This window comes from Ciconia boyciana, chromosome 4 (genome assembly GCF_034638445.1).
Source record: "Ciconia boyciana chromosome 4, ASM3463844v1, whole genome shotgun sequence".
Classification (NCBI taxonomy): Eukaryota; Metazoa; Chordata; class Aves; order Ciconiiformes; family Ciconiidae; genus Ciconia; species Ciconia boyciana.
This window is the reverse complement of record NC_132937.1, coordinates 23,687,116-23,703,508: the sequence shown is the minus strand read 5'-3', so window position 1 is coordinate 23,703,508 and position 16,393 is coordinate 23,687,116. Positions and strand designations below refer to the sequence as shown.

The 16,393-nt window shown below is 58.8% G+C and overlaps 1 protein-coding gene across 8 annotated transcripts in view; it reads left to right on the top strand.

Annotated features, from left to right (window-relative positions):
* Nucleotides 1-7,150: 7,150 nt before the first annotated feature.
* The window catches only part of ATOSB (atos homolog B), a 42,056-nt gene continuing 32,813 nt past the window's right edge, over nucleotides 7,151-16,393 (top strand). For 7 of the 8 annotated variants that reach the window (XM_072859594.1, XM_072859588.1, XM_072859590.1 and 4 more), the window contains exons 1-2: nucleotides 7,151-7,224; nucleotides 12,560-12,656. The gene's annotated coding sequence lies outside the window, so the exon portion shown is untranslated. Of the gene's footprint in view, nucleotides 7,225-7,268; nucleotides 7,370-12,559; nucleotides 12,657-16,393 lie in introns of those variants that run through there. The other variant, XM_072859591.1, reaches the window with a different exon arrangement.

Genomic DNA, 16,393 nt, shown 5'->3' with positions numbered 1-16,393 from the left:
GCTGCCCCATGCCTTGGGGGCCTCACTGCCACGCATCTGAGCAGAGAGAGCTCAGTGCCCAGGGGCCCTCCCTCCTCCAGAGGACGGGCTGTATGGGTGCAAGCCCCGGGCTTTGCCTGGCTGCTGCCGCAGCCCTCCTCCGAGGACGTGTCAGATCTGATACGAGACAGGCACTTGCCTGGGTCTTGCACCGACCTGCTGGAATCCTCCGCAAGGCTTCCCGGTGCTGGCAGGGGACAGGCTCCGATTTGTGCCACCATGGCCAGTTTGGCCAACTGACCCAAGTGCCCGGTGGGGCTGCCTCCTTGTGAGAGACTAAAAGAGTTAATGTCTCAAACCCTGTGGAGAGATGAGGCGCGATTTGCATGGCGATGGCAAGTCATGGGATGGGGAGAGCTTTTCGGAGGAGAGACTAAAAGAGGCATTGTCTTGTGAGACACTGAAAGAGGTACTGTCTCAAGCATTGCAGCGAGATAAGGTGCAGCAAGGCGGCTAGCACGGGATGAGAAGAGCGCGTCGGAGGATGCACAGTTACCACCTATGGCCAGAGGTCACACAGAGTTTCATCTAAGGAATGGGCCTGCAAGCACCCAAAACTTGGAATGAAACTCCTCGCAACCACCCCCCCCCCCCAGCGCCTGCAAACCTTTGAGGACCAGAACAACATAAGTCCTCCAGGGGTGGGACCTGAGGCAGGGATTGAGTATAAAGAGACACCCTCCCCAGGGAACGGCGCGCGCCCGTCACCGGAGGATTGCCACGTCTGTCGCCGTCATCGCGGGATCCAAGGGTGGTGATACCTTTCCTTTTCTTTATCCTCCTCTCTTCCTTTTCTCACTTCTCTTTTCCTCTGCTCTTCCACTATACATATATCTGGGCATATGAGTTTTGGATGAATTGTGACGGGTTGCCCGGAAAATAGCTCCATTGCCAAATTGCCTCTGTTCGTTCGCTGAGCTTGCTAGTTCGTTAAGTTTGTAGTTCGCTAGTTAATAAAGTTTTAGTCTGACTGTTCCTCTGAGTCATTGTCGTGACTCTACCGGCCTGCGGCTCTGCCGAGCAGAGATCGGCCTTTGTCGGTGCACAAATCCCCGGGGAATCAAAAAGATTCACGCATCCCGCAACCCCCCGAGTGGGACGAGACAGTCCTGCAGCAGGGCTTGCCCCTGCCGTAACGCCGGTCCGCGGCAGGGCGAGGGCAGCACCCTGTGGAGGACGCGCACCCCAAGTCTGCGGGGACAGGGGCCACCCTGGCAGGTCATGGCAGGGCCCAGCTCCCCCCAAAAGGTGCCGGTCATGGCCCTGCTAAAAATAAGCTGGGCTGGGCTGCCACCTTGTGCCAACAGGCAGCATCCACTGACCAAGCCAGGCACGGGAAGGGATTTTTCCATCACCCCAAATTTTCAGTGACCGGAATGGGGATATACCCCCAGACCTCAGTTTCCAGACGAACCCCACAGAGCTCAGCACCTCTCCGGCAGCAGGCAGCGGGGAAGGGGCTTTGCTGTCCCTCCACGCAGCACAGCCCTGGGGCGGTCTTCACCCACAGCCCGGGGTTCAAAAATCCTTTATCTGTGCAAAGCTCAGCCCTGCCGCCCAGCAGCCGTGTCCTCCGGGAAATGCTGGAGGAGGGAGTGCAGCACCCCAGGCGTGGGGTGCGGGATCCCTGGGAGTGCTCCGAGTCGCAGAGCTCGGTGGAAGGGCTCAGCTCCGAACACCGAGCACGGCCAGGGAGAAATGACAAAATTTAGGTGCAGGCAGGTACACGCAGTGAGTGGGCAGCCTTGGGCCCCGGGGCAGCCTGCAGGGGTGGGAGGCATTTCTGGGTGGCCCTAGCCTCCACCACCGCTCCAAGGTGACGCCAAGGGGACCTTCGCCTTCTGCTATCGGCCCTGGCTCGCACGCTTGGCATCGGCAAAGGCTGCCGGCACGGCCAGGGAGGCAGCAGCAAGGCCGAGACGTCACTGCGTGGCTCCGGGCAGCCCTGGCACGCACCAGCCCCAGCACAGCCCACGCAGGCTGGCTGCTTGGGGCCGATGCTATCTGGGTGGGTAAATGGAGTTTATCAGTTCCTCCCTTTTTTTTGTTTTTTTTTCCAAGGCAGGCACAAAGGAAAGGAAACATTTCTGCAGGGAAGCTGCAGCAGGAGAAGCTCAGGGACCCATTTCCATGCCCAACGCTGGGGCATGGCACATCTCTCCCCAGACCCGCCCGGACCGGTGGCATCCCCTCTAGAGCCCACCCCTGGTGCCATCCTAAAGCCACAGCCCGTCCCCCAGATCCCCAGCTGCGGGTCAGAGCAGAGGGCTGTTAAGTGAAGTCAAATTGGCTGTGGCAATGGGTGACCCCAAGGGCTGAAGTGGCAGCAGGGGAAAGTTTGCGTGTCCAACAGCGAGGGGTGAGTGGGGATTGTGTCCCTGGTGCAGAGCAGGCACGTACCTTCCCCAGGTGTTGTTCCAGCACCGGGTATGGGGTGGCAGCGGGGCACCCCCCGAGCACTGCTGGCAGGGACAGGCAGGGACATCCCCAGCTGACCTCTTGCTCAGAGCAGGATGTAACCAACACGCCATCAGATCTGCTGTGGCTTTGTGCTGCAAACCCCCAGGCCTGGAGATCCCTCCTCTGGGTACCTGCCTGGGGCTGCACATCTCCCTTGCCAAAACTCTTCCTGCTGAGCATCCTCAGCCTGCCAACCTGCAGCCCTCACCCCTCGTTATACCATCTGCCAGCAGCTCCAGGATGGACCTCTTGAGTGTTGCCCAGACCCCTGTTTGGCTCTGGGAAGCCCCTCAGACACAAAGCAGCAGTGAAGTGTGCTGGCTAAAGCACTGAATTAATGACCTGCACCCAGCTGCGTAGCCTGCAAGGTCCCTTTTTGCTCCTCGGTGCCTAAGTCCCCCCCGTGGTCCCATGGTGGTCACAATGCTGCCGTCCTCTGCAAGGTGCCGGGAGACAGCTGATGGGAGAGAGGCAACACAAGCTATGAGGGTTGCGTGGGGTTTGGGGAGAAGAGAGCAGCCCAGCCCGACCCTACCACCACTGCTCATTAAAGTGGTATCAGACCCAGCTTTCCTCAGCAGTGCTGTCACCCCCCTCCCTTTCTCAGCAGGGCTCTGAATCTCAGCAAACACCCCCAGTTTGGGACGGGGCATCAGTGGCCACCGGGGCAGTGACTTTGGCTGAGTTGTGACTGCGAGCCCCACTCCAAGCCACGCAGGGAGGGATTGCCACAGTGCCGGCAGGGAAAGCCACCCCTACCCCTGAGAGGCGGAGGGCTCCTCCAGCAGGAAACTCTCCGAGCGTGATTCATATCTCCAGTTTTACAGCTGTTTCGGTCGAACAGGTAAACCAAGCACGTTGCTGGGAACAGGTTCTAGCAGGGGAAAGTCCTGTGGCGCCAGCCCACGCTCCCCTTGGGACGTCCCCTGGCTCTGGCACGGCACCGTGGGGCACCGGGGTGCATCCCCTTGAGACAGCCGTGGGGAAAGAGAGGCAGGGTTTGGCCTCACTCTCCTCCATTGCTAACTGCGGGGAGGATGATAAGTGTGAAAACCCTGGGAGGCAACGCTGCAGGAGCCAAGGTCTCTCCGCAGCATGCGGAGGGCTGAGGCTGCAAGAAAGAGAAAAGCCAAAGCCCTTTTGCGGCAGCCTGATGAAGAGATGCCTGCACGGCACGCCATTAAGAGGGGAAGTGGCACCCAACACTCCTCTCGCACGCCTGCCCCTTGGGCTTTCTCCGTCTCCTCTGCCAGCTGGGATGAGGCCATGAGTCACCGCGGGGTGCCCGGTCCAGCCCTGCCGCCGCTCTGCACCCCGCCAGCCCGGCACGGCTTGCCAGGGGCCCCCGAACAACGTGACAGCGGATTCCCACCGGCTTCCTCCAAGGGCCTTTTAAAATTCCCTGCAGTCTCTCCCTGGCAGGGCTCCAGGTCTTTCCGGGCTCGTTTCTGCACTCGGGTCCTTTATTGCTTTCCCTACACGGACTTGGATCGGGCGTGCATAGCATGGGCCAGCCTGCCGGCGCAGGCAGCGTGTGGGCAATGCGGGGGGTGGCATCCCCCCTCTGGAGGCACATCTTGCCCCATCAGCTTTGGGAGATGATGTGCTTACTTTTCGAAGGTGCTTTTGCGATTGCGAAACCCGCCCACACCCACAAAACGAGCATGTGCATGGGGACGTCACCCTTCCGTGATGAAAACTATTAAATTAAATTAAAACTGCAGCAGGAGCCTTGCTGGTGTCAGCTCCTCAGCCTGCTGGAGCTCGGCACCCGACAGCCTTTCCGGCAGGAACAGCCAGCCTGGCAAACAGGCTGAGCGGTCCCAGCCCATGGGCCTGCCGGTCGGGGCAGCGCTGGCAGCTCCGGGAGGGAACTAACCCAGCGATGAACTCAGTGGCACCCAGTCACCTCGCCAGTGCACCCTTCAAGGGGAAGCCCCGCAGGCAGCAGAGCTCATCGCGGAAGGACGTCGTTCCACCGCGCACTGCCCGGGACACCTCATCTTCCTGGGGAAACACCCTCCTCCTGGCCCTCCCGGCAGGCGAGCCTCTGGAAGGTGGCCAGCCATGGTGCAGAGCCCTGCTTCATGTGTTTAAACCTCCCTGCTTGCCTTCACCCGACTCTTGTAAAGTCCTTTGCAGGTCCCCAGGGTTGGCAGGGAGTGGAAGAAGCCCACTCCTGGCAAGCCCTGGGCGGGCTGTCCCTCTGCAAGGCAGCAGTCCGGCTCGTGCAGTAACTTTCCCCCCATCCCCATCCCCTCCAAGCCTCTGGAGGTTTTCCAGACGCTCTCTGAACCACCTCCGTCTTCTGCCTGCGTTACTGTTCCCCATCAAACGGCCATGGTGGAGGTCCTGCCCTGCGCCCAGGAGGAGCGGGAGCACCCTCACCCCACCCAGCCTGTTGAAAGGAGCTTTTCCGTCCTGCTCCTTAAACCTGTTTCTGGAACGAGACTGTGTTTTAAAAATCAGGGGAGGTTGCTAAGGGACAGTGTGCTCAGCAGGGACATCGCTCACAAACCCTCAGCACTCAAAACCAGGAGGTAAATAACTTGGGATATTATTAATCCTTCGCTGCCCACACAATAAACAGAAATGTATTATTCTTGTCAAGGACAAAAGAGCCCATATTTCGCCACAGCCGAGGAGCTGAACCAGCAAATCTTTTGGATTCAGCTCTACGGCGGGTTCAGCTGCGACTGAAGTTGTTCCAGTTCAGTTCCCGTTCAGGCCAATAATGGTTCATTAACCATTTGTTAACCCTGAACTCATTTCAGCCAGTTTAAGCTGGAAAATGCAGCCCGTACAAGTGGCTGTGCGATGGGGACCGACCCATTTCCAGCCCATCTCTGGTTTCCACGGCCTCTGCTCCCATCCTGGTTGGACACCAGAGCTTCTTGCCAGCTCAGCAGAGCTGACACACGGGGCCAAAGAGCAGGAAAGCTAAATATTGCCCTGGGAGGGTGTAGGAAACCCGTGCTGTGAGGGATGAGCAGGGGCACGGGGGAGCTGAGCCTCCCGGGCTCTTCCTCCTGAAACCGGCACCTGCACACGTGCAGTTTGAGGCAGCGGCTCCTAAACCACCAGGAGCACCGGAGGATCATGTGTTCCCGTCGTCACGCTCAGAAATTAAAATGCTCCGTATATTAAGTACCCTTTAATGGCCCACAGCCTGAAACTGGGACCAGCCAGGGGATATTAAGCAAGAAATCTCCTACGGCAACAGGCTGAGGCCCCAGGAGGAGACGAGGTCCCGTGTCGGCAGCTGCTCCATGGCCGCCTAGCAGCACATTGAGCTGCCACTTCTCCCCGCAGAAAAGCACGTGGAGGGCAGGGGGGTGAAAGGACCGGCCGTCCTGCTGCCCCCCTGCACACGGCTATTCCCGGAGAGCACACGGCACGGCTTTGTCCATGACGGAGCCTCCAAAAATAATGCCCCCGGACTGGCAGCAAGGCGAGGGGGGCACTGGGGCTCGGCGGCCGGTTCGCATCCAGCTCTCTGCAGGCTAGCACTCTCAGAAGACGAGATCTTGGTTATATTTATCATTTGACAGTACCGGTCCCTGCTATTTTTAGAGCGGTGTTGCAGCTGCAGCTCGCTGAGGAGCGAGGTGAGTCGGCTGGGGGGCTGGTTTTTACCAAGTTTCACTCAAAATTGCTGAAGTCGAGGTGCCTCTTCCCTGACCCGGATGGCCCGTGGTCAGGCTGGTGAGCTCCGGGCTGCTGCCCCTCGGGGCAGTGGGTCCTGCCCGGGCCCCACCGGCGGGTGGCAGAGCGAGCCCCGGTGCCCCACGGCTGCTGGGTGGGTGCTGAAGTATTTCTGAGCAGCCACGTCCTGGGGCAGCTGCCCCCGCGGGTCCTGCACCCACGGCCGGCTCCGGCAGTGCCATTTCCCAGCCCGGCTGCACGGGTGGCCGACAGGCTGGGCCCGTGGGCCACCGGCACCACCCGGGGAGTGGGGGACACCCGGGTGGTCCCACCTGGGACATGTCTGTGGGGTGGGGGACAGCCCGGAGGTGCCACCTGGGGGAGGCCATGCCCGTGGGGCCGGGGGGGGGGGCGTGTCTGTGAGGCTGGGACACGCTGCACGCATGGGGCTGAGGGGAGGGTGTCTGAGGCTGGAACATACCGTGCCCGTGGGTGTGTCCGTGGGGTGGGACACGCCGCGCCCGTGGGGCCGGAGGGGTGCCCGTGGGGCTGAGACATGCTGTGCCCGTGGGGCGGGGGCGGCCGTGTCCGTGGGGTGGGACACGCCGCGCCCGTGGGGCCGGAGGGGTGCCCGTGGGGCCGGGACACGTCGCGCCCGTGGGGCCGGGGTCAGGTCAGAGGTTAAAGGTCAGCCTGGCCCGGGGCAGAGGCGAAGGGTCAGGGCGATGGCAGCCCCCCCACCCCGGCGCGGAGTCAGGCCCCGCCCCTGCCGCCGGCGGCCAATGAGGAGCCGCTTCGCCTGGGACCGCCCCTTCCCCGCTGTCATCACACACCCGCACGTGGAGGGGGCGGAGCGAGGGCGGGACCTCGGCGCGGTGCCTCACCCCTTCTCCGCCCGCCCATTGGCCGCGCGGCCCCACCGCTCGCCTCGCCCCGCGCCGTGCCCCGCCCAGCGGACCAATCAGCGCGGGGGAGGCGGGCACGGGGGGCGTGTCCCCGCCGGCACCCGGAAGGAGCGGACGGAGCCGCGCAGCAGTCGGGGCCGCGGCGGCGGCGGCAGCGGCAGCGGAGGGGGCGCTGGTGGGTCCGGCGGGGCCGCGGCGGGCAGGGCCGAGGGCCGCGGAGCAGACCCCGCCCCGGGGGGGGCGGGCCGCCTGTCCGGCGCCGGAGGGGTCAATGCGCCCCGTCCCCGCCGCTCCCCCCCCCATCCCCCCGGTTCCAGAAGGTTCGGGGGGGGGGGGGGGGACGCTGGGAGTGGGGGGCCCTGGCCGGGGGGGCGAGGGAGAGCTGCGGGCGCCACGGCCGGGGAGGGGACCGCGACAGGGTAGCGGCGGGGGCTGTCGACAGGGGGCCGGTGACCGGGGGCTGTAGCCGGGAGTGCTGGGACCGGCGGGGGGCCGGGGCCGGGGGCTGTGGCAGGGGGTGCGGGGGGCAGCCTGCGGCAGGCGGCGGGGTGACCGCAGAGCGGCTTGGGGGGGGCGGCTGTGGCAGGGACGCTGTGCCCCCCCCTCTGCCGGGGGTCGGTGCCCGGGGGGGCTGTGGGCTCGGGGGGGCTGTGGAGGGAAGGTCTGGCAGAGGCAGGTCTGGGGGGACACGGCGGGGCTGTGAGCCGGGCTGCTGCTGGGGGTTGCCCCCTGTCCTGGCTCCTAGCCTGGCAGCAAGGCTCCCGGCAGCTCAGGGAGGCTGTGCTGTCCCCTGGTCTCGCCCGCCAAGGCCACGTCCTCTGCGGCGTGACACGGGCAGGGACAGCCCGTCCACGGCTCTGCGGACAGGATGGGGCCTCCTCCTCCTCCGGGGCATCGGCTCAAACCGGCTGGGACTCGCTGGCTGTCCTTGTCCCCCCTGGACACCCGTGCCCGAGGGATCCGTGGCAGTGGGGCCGTGCCGCCGTGGCCCGGCCACGCAGCCCACCGGGGCAGGGAGCGGGAGACGCGGCTCATCCAGCGCCTGCTTGGCTGGCACCTGCCCCGTGGGCAGATCACAGCCTTCGGCGTGGGGCTGCGAAAACAGCGCTGGAGCGGATGTGAACCCCAGCATCCGTGGCGAGAGGCCTGCTGCCCTCTGGTGACAGCCACCACGGGCGGAAGGACCCATCGTGGGGGTCGTTTACCCACCAAAATCAGCAGCTAGAGACCTGGTGGGGTTTTCAGGCATTTTGCTGTAGCCAAGGCACTCGATTTCTACAGAAACCACACGGGCGGTGCGCAGCATACTCTTGGCAGTCCCAGACATTATGTTTAGAAAGCTGCTGTGCGTTAGGGGAGGCAGAGGGGATGGCTGCGTGATGGGAGCTGGGGCTGTGGGCTTGCTCACAACCCACCTGTGAACGTGACCTGTCTGGTGATGTGTACGAGGGGCACAGACTTATCTCCAGGGTTTCCAGCTTGCTTTTATTTTTTGAGGAAGGAGCGTGGAGTTCGCTGCTGCTGTGGAAAGTGTATGGTAGAGGAATGCTGTGCTGTGTCTTAGGGTATTTTAAAAGTCACTTCCACTCAGTGCCTTTTTAAAAAGCATCACACAAGCAAAGATCTGCTTACGGACCTGTCCTCCTCTGCCTGAATTGTCTCCGTTAGCCTTAGCAAAGAGGGGAAGTTGGGACCTTGTGGGGAGTGTAGCAGGATTGAACCCTGACGCAGAGGAGGGTCTGGGCAAACTTGGTAACACATGCAGAAGGTGAACAAGGTCTGGCAGGTGAAACAGGACAAGACTCCCAATGTGACAGTACTAGAGTTACTTTTGGCTGGGCTCTGCTTTAGAAAGGGGTTAAGGACCGGGAGAATTAAGTCATCCTGTAAAGCCTCGTCACCGCCTTATTTCACAGCAACAATTCACATCGTGTGGGTCTTGGCGTGGGTGAGCAGTGGGGACCTGGTAGGGACTACATGTCCCAGCATGCAGCTCCCTCTGCGCAGCCCAGCAGCCCCTTTGGGCATCGTGGCAGGCTGGGATCTGCACCCTCCTGGCAGCTCCTGTAACGTTTTGCCAGGCTCCTGCTGACTCTCGTGGGGCCCAAACGCGTCCCTTCCCATGGACCCTGGGGTGGGCAGGATGTGTGGGGACAGCAGAGCCCTCCTGTCGCCCCAGCCATAGAGCTGCGGTCCTTGGGGAGCTGGGCTTGTGGACTGAGGTCCAGCCTGCAAGTGGGGCAGGGCTGGGGCCGTTTCAGCTCTGCCACATGCCTTGTTTCTGTTCCCCGTGTGAGAGGTTTCTTGCCCACTGCCAGAAGGAAAGCTGGTGGCAGGTCACCCTGCAGTGGCTTTGGGGCAGAGCAGCTCTCAATGCTCTGTTCTTCACGTCTGCCCTCTCTCCAGAAATGGACTTTAGGGAATAACTTGTCATTTTAATTTTACTGGTAGGGTTGCTGTTTCACTCCTGGCGGCTTTGTCCAAGGCCGATGAAGCACCCAGTCCGCACACCCTCCCTCTGCTGTGGTGCTGAGCTTTCCCAGCCCCTGTTCCCGCAGCAGTTTCAGCTCTTCTGAGCATGCAGAGCAGGAGGAGGAAAAGAAGTTAACTCCCTGAGTTCAAGGGACCTCTGAGGGCAGAGAAGCACATCTGTGCCTCTGGTCTTCCTCCTTGCTGCGTGCTACCAACTGCTTGCCTTGGCATGTTTCTGCGTGGCCGTGCTGAGTAGCAGAGGCCAGAGGTGCCCGGACATTCCTCGCTGCTTCTGAGTCTGAGAGTGGTTCAAGGGGATAGTTATTGATCTGACTCTTGAAAGTCAATGACTCTTGACTCTTCCTGAGTCCTTTACCTGCCTCTGCTGCTCTGGGCCTGCCCACACTTGTCCCCTGCTAGATTTGGTAGGCACCATCATGTGCTGTGTGGAAATGTACAGTGCCTGGGGGCCAGGACACCTCCTGGATGCAGAACAAGGAAGCATGTCATTCATAGGTATGCCACCACAGATGTGAAAGGAAAAAGTGAAGCCATATTGGTTAGAAAAGTGTGTCCTCAGCACTATATCAGTGTAGCTGTAATCAAATTATTGGAGGCTTCCATGTCTGGAGGAATTAATAAGTCAGGTTTGAAGCAGGACAGGTGTGAAGGGTAATGCGGGAGAAATCCTGAAGGGAGATATTCGTACACTAACAGATGGCTTGTGGAGGGTGTCGTTGTGGGTTACTTGGCAGTGAGAGTCTTCTGTGGGAGGGTTTTGCCTGATGCCTCTCCACCGCACATCACTCCCAGGGACTGCCTTCCTCCAGTGGGTTGCGTGGGTCCCTGCATCCTGGTAACGCCATCGCGTGTTTCTGGTCCTTCCTTCTGTCTGCAGCACCTGGCAGCTCTGCTCCCTGGAGTCTGTTTTCTGACCAGCTCTCTTCCTTTGTTTTTCCATTTTGCTTTTGCTCGTGAGCAAGTGAGACAGGTGAATATAACCCCTAGAGAACTTGGTCTCGCAAAGTTTGAGGGTTGCTTTAGAAATTAATTTCTTTGTCTGGGAAGTGTCCTTGCAAATACTCATCCTCCCTTTGCCTTTGCCCCTCTCTTTCATAGTCTGGCTTGCTTAGCCTTGTGAATGCCCAGCTGCCAATTAACATATTTTCCCCGTTTCTGTCAGTGTCCTCAGCTGGTTGTGAATCCTGAATGAAGAGCAGCTGAGCTCACATGCTCTGCCTTTCAGAGAGCTTTTTCAGGACTGACCGGTGGTTTGCAGTCATACTTGCCTGTGTTGTGGCCTGGACAACCCCCCAGCTAAGCAGCGTGATGGGAGAACAATACGTAGATGGGAAGCCTTCAAAGGAGTCCTGTGTACTGTAAGAAGTGCAGTTAGTGATTCAGCTGGAAGTGCTTTTTAGTAACAAATCCATGTCCCAGGCCAGGGCTGATGTCAACCCTGTGATTCTTCTTGTTGGAAGTGAACAAAGATGCAAAGCCCTTTATGCAAGAGCTGAGGTGATAATCCAGATCTCCTGGCCTCAGTCCATTTGGGGTAGTTGCATTCTTCCTGGGGAATGTTTTCAACCCATCCCTGTCGGATGCATCGCCATCGCATCCTGTGCTACAGCAGTAAGTGGGTGGCAGTACTTCAGCCATGTCCAAAGCAATTCTTGTCACTGCTCAGGCTTGGAGCATTTTGAGCCTTCTCTGAAAGACAGTGTGGTAGAGCAGGGAATTGGTGAAGGGTTTTAAATTTATGTCTATTTACATACACACATGCTACACTTACTGGGGCTTGTTCTCCTTGAAAGCTCTCCGGAAGCATAGCCCTGGTGACTAGCTGGTACAGCTTCCAGGTGGGACCTCTCCTGGGACACTGGTGCAGGTTGACCTGCTAGCTGTGTAGGTGCAGGTGACATTAAGCACAAACTTTCTGGGTGCCTTCATGACTGTTTTAAGGACCGGCGCACCAGTAAGCTACTGTGGGGGTGCCTCCCCACATCACGATTTAAAGGCTGTGCTTCTGGGGGACTGGCAGAGCGGCTGCCCGCAGTGCTCTGCTCGCTGCTGCTGCGGCTCTGGTCGGAGCTGGGTTCCGCTGCCGGTGGTACCGCAGGGTGGTAGGCTGGGGAGGCTGGGAGGGCAGGCTGGGGAGCAGGGACCGCCCCTACACAGCTTTTGCTCATCATGCCTGTGACCAGCGGAATGTCAGACCCGTTTTTGGGGAGGCTGATGTTGTCCCAGTTTTCAGGACCTACTGGGCATGAGGACCTAGCCCCCACACAGTGCGATCTCCAGTAGTCTGTAATTACAGCACTGGCAGCCCGGGGAGGAGTCTTAAACAACGTCTTTGTGACGGTGTTGGCAGGCCTCTTGGAGATTTCTATTAAGCAGTTGTCATTTTCCCCCTTCGCTGTAGCCTGGGAAACGCTGCAGTGTTGGATTTGGCTTGGTCTGTTTGGGTTGTTGGGAGTGGTGTCTCCCCGCAGCAGAGTTTGGCCCTCCCTGCCCTGGCTTCGTGTCCCTGTGGGGTTTAGTGGGTGGCCTGTGGGGACCACAGCCAGAGCCTGCTCTTGCAGATAAACCGTATGCCAGCGCACCCACTCGAGTACTGGCAAAGCCTGTGTGGTAGAGCAGTGTACAGCTGGTGGAGAAGAACAAAGCCAAGGGCACAGAAAGGACTTTTCTTCCCACTGAAATCCAGGGAATGGGGACGGTGGCAGTGACCTTAGCAGCTCTCTCTAGGGAACCAACTGTGCACCCACCCGGGGTTATGCAGGGAACGGGGGTGATAACTGGAATCCCAGGAGGGAGTCAGGGCTGCAGCTGGAGGGGCGGCCTCAGCACTGGTAAAAGATATGGCGGGATCTTTGAGGTGCTGGGGTGCGGGGGGTCTGTAATTTCTGTGCATAGGCCACTAACTCGCTTGGCTTGGATGAGCAATTACTGCCCACCCGATGTTCGGAAGGTCTTCTTGCATGGGCAGGGTATTTCCCAGCTGAGCTGAACGTGTGTCTGTGCACTTGTCTTTACAGATGACCAAAGACAGCCGGAACAAGCAACCCCAAGACCACGCTGAGGGTGCTTACAGCTGAGAGCTGCCTTTCCCATCTGCTTCAGCCCTAAACCAAGGTTAGCACCCGTTCAATCATCACTGGTTTCTCTTCCTTCACCAGGCCTGTGTGAAGAAGCAGGGGAACCCCATGCTCTCCTCCCCTTGGCCCGCAGGGACATCTCTGTAGAGTAGGTGTCACCCAGGTGAGGTGCTCCCACAGCTCAGGCTTGCTGGGTGCTCCTGCCTCCCACCTGGCTGGCAATGTGGTGAAGGCAGCCTGGATGTGTACAACCAGTGCTGTTAAGACTGTTGAACCCTGCACACCGTTGTCGGGAGCTCAAGGGTGGTGTGTTTTAAGCCCTTGGGAGCTTGCAGTCTGCTGCTCGCTGCACTTGTCCTTCTCCGTACCAGCAGTATTGAATGGGAGCGTTTCCCAGCTGCTGGTCTCTGCTGCTTGCTGTCCTTCACCTGAACAGACAGAGCTGAGACTTCACCCAGAGCTCGTGGCAGACGTGATCCTGCTTTTTATCAGAAGCGGGTGAGCTCTGCCTGCATTTCCCCAGGATTTTGTAGCTTGAGGAGGCCCTTGACCATGGTGTATGAGGCTTAGAGTAACAGTGAAGTGTTTCAGGAGGACTGGTAGTCTTTGTATTGCCACTGTCAAGAAATGTGAAGGTTAGGCCCCTGCTGCTCCGAGGTAACCAGCCTGGAGCAGGCTGAGATGGCTGTGGGCTTCCTGCCCCATCCCTGTGCCTGGATGCTTGTGTGCCTGCCTGGGATCCAGCAGTGCTCGCCCCACCTGCGCAATGTGCTCCCACCGGGAAGGGAACCCTCATCAGCAACGTGCCTGCGGGGGGGCAGGCTGAGCCCTTCTCTCACCCCAGACCTTGGGTACAGTTTGGCCAGGAGAGGTTATATGGGGAAGCTGCTGTTCAGGACATGTTGCTGCCCAGGCTGTGTGGCGCGCTCTGATGTGTCTGCCAGGGAAGCTTGGGGCCGGTCCAGAGACAGCTGGAAACTGGGCCTCAGGCCATCTCGTCCTTCAGCCTGATGCTGAAGTGGTACCCACAGTGAGTGAGGCAGGGGTAGATTTACCTGGGAAGTTAAGAGGAAAGAAGGAAAAAGTCCTTTGCTCATGTCAGTGCTGTGTGCTGCAGACTCCCAACCAAACAACATGGTGACAGCAGAGCAGCCCCTTTATCCAGCTGAGTTGTGGCAATCACAAATACCTGCTCCGTGCTGGGATCTTATGTCTCTCTTAGAGATGGAAAATAAATGTGTTATGTGGCTAAGACCAGAGAAGAGGTTTGCCCTCGGTTCTGCTGGAGCTGCCTGCACATCCCAGTCCACCAAGCTCACAGCATCCTCTCAGGGCTCCCCAGCTGTTTGACAAGAGGCATTTTAACACAAGGCTCACCGTGTTGGATCCACTTTTCTTCCCCCTCTGCCCTCCACCCCCGCTGACCAAATAGCTTGATACCTCCAAGGACAGCAAATCTCCCCTATATGTGTAATGCAGCAGCTTCTCCCATTACTTGGTCATAGCATGAACCTCTTCTCTCTGGCTTGGATATCGCCTAACCCAGGTGATATTAGTGAACCTATATGCAGGCTGAATTAACCATGTTAGCTCAGTTCAGTGCAGCTGGCAGTAATCTGGAAGCCAATACAGCTTGCAGACCCTTGGACAGACTTGCAGTGCCTCTGTCGGGAATGGGATGGAATGCTTTGCTGGCAAACTCAAAAGACTGGGCAAAGTGGAGGTTATATCTTCAAGAGAAAGTGGTCAGCCTAATGTCCTTCAGCCTGCTCTTAGTGTGTGTGGGCTGCCATTGCCCCTTGGTCCGACCAGCTGATCTAGGAGTAGGTCTTCTTTCCACTGGAAACCCCAAGAAAATGCTTCCCCCCTTCAGAGATGGGGCCCTGGGGTCCTCGTGAGTACTGGCACTGGAGTTATGTGAGGAATCCCCTCTTTGCCCTACCATCTCTGTTGCAAGTAGGTCGGGCATTCAAAGATCCTGTTCATGGGAGCGTTGGGACAGCTGGATCCTTGTTCGGTTCTCGCTGCTCCCAAGAATGGAGCAGAGGATCATCTGCTGAGGCTAATTTTAGGCCTCCGAACATTGCCAGTGTCCCTCTAAGCTCCTATTTGTGTGCGATCCTGCGGCTCCCTGCTAAGAGCTATGTGAGAGTCCCGTATCCTCATGTGCAAAGGTTTTGCTGGGGCATAGTGTCCCAGGGATTAGGAAGAACTTTGAATTCCTCACTTACCCAAAGTGTCTAAGCCATATCAGATGTGACCCCTTTTTTTAGCCCTAGTGCCAAGCACCCTTTGGACCTTGCTTTGTGGGTGCCCACGCATTGCGTGGTGGGAAGCAGGCTGTGGCTTTCCAGCTTTTCCCTGCCAAAAATGCAGCATCCCTCCTGTTTGCAGCAATCAGTTCCTGTTGTCTCAGGTGGGTGCAGGTGGTGCAGAAAGCAGTCTTCTGCGAAGCCTCTGGGTCTGGAAATACTCCAAAACCCGCAGCCAAGTGAGACGAGAGCCCGGCTCTGGCCCTCTCTGTACGGCTGGATGGCTGCTTGGCATTTGCCAGCTCCATCCTCCAGCCCAGCACAGGGTGAGGCTTCCCAGCCTCTCCTTTGTTTGTACACCTAAGACTTCTGGCCTCTCTACACTTTTTGGTTTCCATCTGCTCAGGTGATTTTTCAGCAGTGCTGAGCTTTGCTAAGTCTCCTGTTGAGGCAAGATGTGGCTCTGCAGTTTTGGCCCATCTTTATTTTTAGCCTGTGTAAGACATGGTTGATGGTATCAGAAGGAAGTTGCACTGTCTCCTGAGCTCTGTCACTCATCCTGGATCAGGACTGAGGCTTCGCTAGCTTCTGCTATAACCCTCAAGTGATGTAACCAGTTGTGGTGGGCCCTGCCAGATCTGGGGAAGGACAGAATGGGGAGGGAAACAGAGCTTTTAGAAGTTCTTTTTTATCTATTCTATTAAGTCATCCATTGAAAGATACTGGCAGATATCACACCTGAGTGTGGTTCAGCAGGGTCCTTTGTTTTCCCCTTGCAGCTTCTGCCCATCTGGGAGAGGTGAAAGGGAGAGGAGCTCTGCTTACATGCCAGGTTGGGTAACTGTTCAGTAGCACGTAGCAACAGTAGACAACAGTTTTTAGGACAGGAAGTGAAGCAGGATCCTGTCTCCGGTTCAAGCCACAGCAAGGTTCAGTGCAGCAGAACAGACCTGCCTGAAGTGGAAATGGGCTGGGACTGGAGAGCAGAGACTTAGGAGATGCCTACCAGGCTGCAGCAAGAAGCGTCTGGGACCCCCATTTCCATCAAACCTGGTGCTGCCACAAGTTAGGAAGAGCTCATGGGGCTTTCTGACCTGCAGGCAGCCCTGTTGGGCTGGGCTGGGCAGGGGCTGCGTGTCACCACCGTGGAGCAGGCAGCGTGGGACAGATGGTGATGCTGAAGTATCCCTGCCTGCCACAGCACGACATGGGGTGCAGCTAGAGAGGCCTCTGTGCCCCAGGTCTGGCTGCCTGGCTCTCCGGTGTCGCACCTCGGGACCGAGCACGGTGGGGTGTGATAAGCCCGGGTCCAGAGTAGGCACCTTGCCCAGGAAACGGCTGGGGATGACGGCTTGTGGGGTGGGCTTCCCCCTCTGCCCCCCTTCCTTCCTCGGGGTGAGGAACAGCCCTTTAGGAGCATGCTGAGGCTTTTGGGTCTTGTGCAGCAGGTTTTATGTGTGGGGTAGCAGGGAGGGGACGGCAAGGCTTGGGGGAGCAGAGACAAAGGAGGGAGGCAGGGGGG